Genomic DNA, 2,500 nt, shown 5'->3' with positions numbered 1-2,500 from the left:
GACATCTTGCAATATGCACAAGTAGTCCTTCATGAAAGGGGCTGGAAGCTGTTTTCATTTTGACACGAGAGAGAGAGAGAGAGAGAGAGACTACCTTGCATTGTCAATTGCTAAATCTGTATATGGATAAGTAGCCTATGGTTGTCAACTTATTTCGTACGGCCATACCAGCCTGGCAACGCCCGATCTCGTCTGATCTCGGAAGCTAAGCAGGGTCGGGCCTGGTTAGTACTTGGATGGGAGACCGCCTGGGTATACCAGGTGCTGTATGCTCTTTTGCTCATTCACTTAGAAACTGAAATCTTGCAATATGCACAAGTAGTCCTTCATGAAAGGGGCTGGAAGCAGTTTTCATTTTGACACGAGAGAGAGAGAGAGAGAGAGAGACCACCTTGGATTGTCAATTGCCAAATCTGTATATGGATAAGTAGCCTATGGTTGTCAACTTATTTCGTACGGCCATACCAGCCTGGCAACGCCCGATCTCGTCTGATCTCGGAAGCTAAGCAGGGTCGGGCCTGGTTAGTACTTGGATGGGAGACCGCCTGGGAATACCAGGTGCTGTATGCTCTTTTGCTCATTCACTTAGAAACTGAAATCTTGCAATATGCACAAGTAGTCCTTCATGAAAGGGGCTGGAAGCTGTTTTCATTTTGACACGAGAGAGAGAGAGAGAGAGAGAGACCACCTTGCATTGTCAATTGCTAAATCTGTATATGGATAAGTAGCCTATGGTTGTCAACTTATTTCGTACGGCCATACCAGCCTGGCAACGCCCGATCTCGTCTGATCTCGGAAGCTAAGCAGGGTCGGGCCTGGTTAGTACTTGGATGGGAGACCGCCTGGGAATACCAGGTGCTGTATGCTCTTTTGCTCATTCACTTAGAAATTGACATCTTGCAATATGCACAAGTAGTCCTTCATGAAAGGGGCTGGAAGCTGTTTTCATTTTGACATGAGAGAGAGAGAGAGAGAGACTACCTTGCATTGTCAATTGCTAAATTTGTATATGGATAAGTAGCCTATGGTTGTCAACTTATTTCGTACGGCCATACCAGCCTGGCAACGCCCGATCTCGTCTGATCTCGGAAGCTAAGCAGGGTCGGGCCTGGTTAGTACTTGGATGGGAGACCGCCTGGGAATACCAGGTGCTGTATGCTCTTTTGCTCATTCACTTAGAAACTGAAATCTTGCAATATGCACAAGTAGTCCTTCATGAAAGGGGCTGGAAGCTGTTTTCATTTTGACACGAGAGAGAGAGAGAGAGAGAGAGAGAGAGAGAGAGACCACCTTGCATTGTCAATTGCTAAATCTGTATATGGATAAGTAGCCTATGGTTGTCAACTTATTTCGTACGGCCATACCAGCCTGGCAACGCCCGATCTCGTCTGATCTCGGAAGCTAAGCAGGGTCGGGCCTGGTTAGTACTTGGATGGGAGACCGCCTGGGAATACCAGGTGCTGTATGCTCTTTTGCTCATTCACTTAGAAATTGACATCTTGCAATATGCACAAGTAGTCCTTCATGAAAGGGGCTGGAAGCTGTTTTCATTTTGACACGAGAGAGAGAGAGAGAGAGAGAGACTACCTTGCATTGTCAATTGCTAAATCTGTATATGGATAAGTAGCCTATGGTTGTCAACTTATTTCGTACGGCCATACCAGCCTGGCAACGCCCGATCTCGTCTGATCTCGGAAGCTAAGCAGGGTCGGGCCTGGTTAGTACTTGGATGGGAGACCGCCTGGGTATACCAGGTGCTGTATGCTCTTTTGCTCATTCACTTAGAAACTGAAATCTTGCAATATGCACAAGTAGTCCTTCATGAAAGGGGCTGGAAGCTGTTTTCATTTTGACATGAGAGAGAGAGAGAGAGAGAGAGACTACCTTGCATTGTCAATTGCTAAATCTGTATATGGATAAGTAGCCTATGGTTGTCAACTTATTTCGTACGGCCATACCAGCCTGGCAACGCCCGATCTCGTCTGATCTCGGAAGCTAAGCAGGGTCGGGCCTGGTTAGTACTTGGATGGGAGACCGCCTGGGAATACCAGGTGCTGTATGCTCTTTTGCTCATTCACTTAGAAACTGAAATCTTGCAATATGCACAAGTAGTCCTTCATGAAAGGGGCTGGAAGCAGTTTTCATTTTGACACGAGAGAGAGAGAGAGAGAGAGAGACCACCTTGCATTGTCAATTGCCAAATCTGTATATGGATAAGTAGCCTATGGTTGTCAACTTATTTCGTACGGCCATACCAGCCTGGCAACGCCCGATCTCGTCTGATCTCGGAAGCTAAGCAGGGTCGGGCCTGGTTAGTACTTGGATGGGAGACCGCCTGGGAATACCAGGTGCTGTATGCTCTTTTGCTCATTCACTTAGAAACTGAAATCTTGCAATATGCACAAGTAGTCCTTCATGAAAGGGGCTGGAAGCTGTTTTCATTTTGACACGAGAGAGAGAGAGAGAGAGAGAGAGAGAGAGAGAGAGAGAGAGAGAGAGA

At 46.9% G+C, this 2,500-nt stretch overlaps 8 non-coding genes across 8 annotated transcripts; all 8 read left to right on the top strand.

Moving 5' to 3' along the window:
* The first annotated feature begins 154 nt into the window (after positions 1 to 154).
* Positions 155 to 273, top strand: LOC146280717 (5S ribosomal RNA). Its single transcript, XR_014765805.1, has one exon. It is a non-coding gene; the product is annotated as a 5S ribosomal RNA (ribosomal RNA).
* A 178-nt stretch (positions 274 to 451) lies between these two features.
* LOC146280716 (5S ribosomal RNA) lies at positions 452 to 570 on the top strand. The gene has a single exon (XR_014763918.1). It is a non-coding gene; the product is annotated as a 5S ribosomal RNA (ribosomal RNA).
* A 178-nt stretch (positions 571 to 748) lies between these two features.
* Positions 749 to 867, top strand: LOC146280715 (5S ribosomal RNA). Its single transcript, XR_014763917.1, has one exon. It is a non-coding gene; the product is annotated as a 5S ribosomal RNA (ribosomal RNA).
* Positions 868 to 1,041: 174 nt separating this feature from the next.
* LOC146280714 (5S ribosomal RNA) lies at positions 1,042 to 1,160 on the top strand. The gene has a single exon (XR_014763916.1). It is a non-coding gene; the product is annotated as a 5S ribosomal RNA (ribosomal RNA).
* A 190-nt stretch (positions 1,161 to 1,350) lies between these two features.
* Positions 1,351 to 1,469, top strand: LOC146280713 (5S ribosomal RNA). Its single transcript, XR_014763915.1, has one exon. It is a non-coding gene; the product is annotated as a 5S ribosomal RNA (ribosomal RNA).
* A 178-nt stretch (positions 1,470 to 1,647) lies between these two features.
* Positions 1,648 to 1,766, top strand: LOC146280712 (5S ribosomal RNA). The gene has a single exon (XR_014765804.1). It is a non-coding gene; the product is annotated as a 5S ribosomal RNA (ribosomal RNA).
* A 178-nt stretch (positions 1,767 to 1,944) lies between these two features.
* On the top strand, positions 1,945 to 2,063 carry LOC146280711 (5S ribosomal RNA). Its single transcript, XR_014763914.1, has one exon. It is a non-coding gene; the product is annotated as a 5S ribosomal RNA (ribosomal RNA).
* Positions 2,064 to 2,241: 178 nt separating this feature from the next.
* Positions 2,242 to 2,360, top strand: LOC146280710 (5S ribosomal RNA). The gene has a single exon (XR_014763912.1). It is a non-coding gene; the product is annotated as a 5S ribosomal RNA (ribosomal RNA).
* Positions 2,361 to 2,500: the final 140 nt, after the last annotated feature.

The sequence above is a fragment of the Hypomesus nipponensis genome, chromosome 7, assembly GCF_054491055.1.
Source record: "Hypomesus nipponensis isolate SF chromosome 7, ASM5449105v1, whole genome shotgun sequence".
In the NCBI taxonomy this organism is placed as follows: domain Eukaryota; kingdom Metazoa; phylum Chordata; class Actinopteri; order Osmeriformes; family Osmeridae; genus Hypomesus; species Hypomesus nipponensis.
The sequence above is the reverse complement of the archived record's forward strand: the minus strand, read 5'-3'. Positions and strand labels throughout refer to the sequence as shown.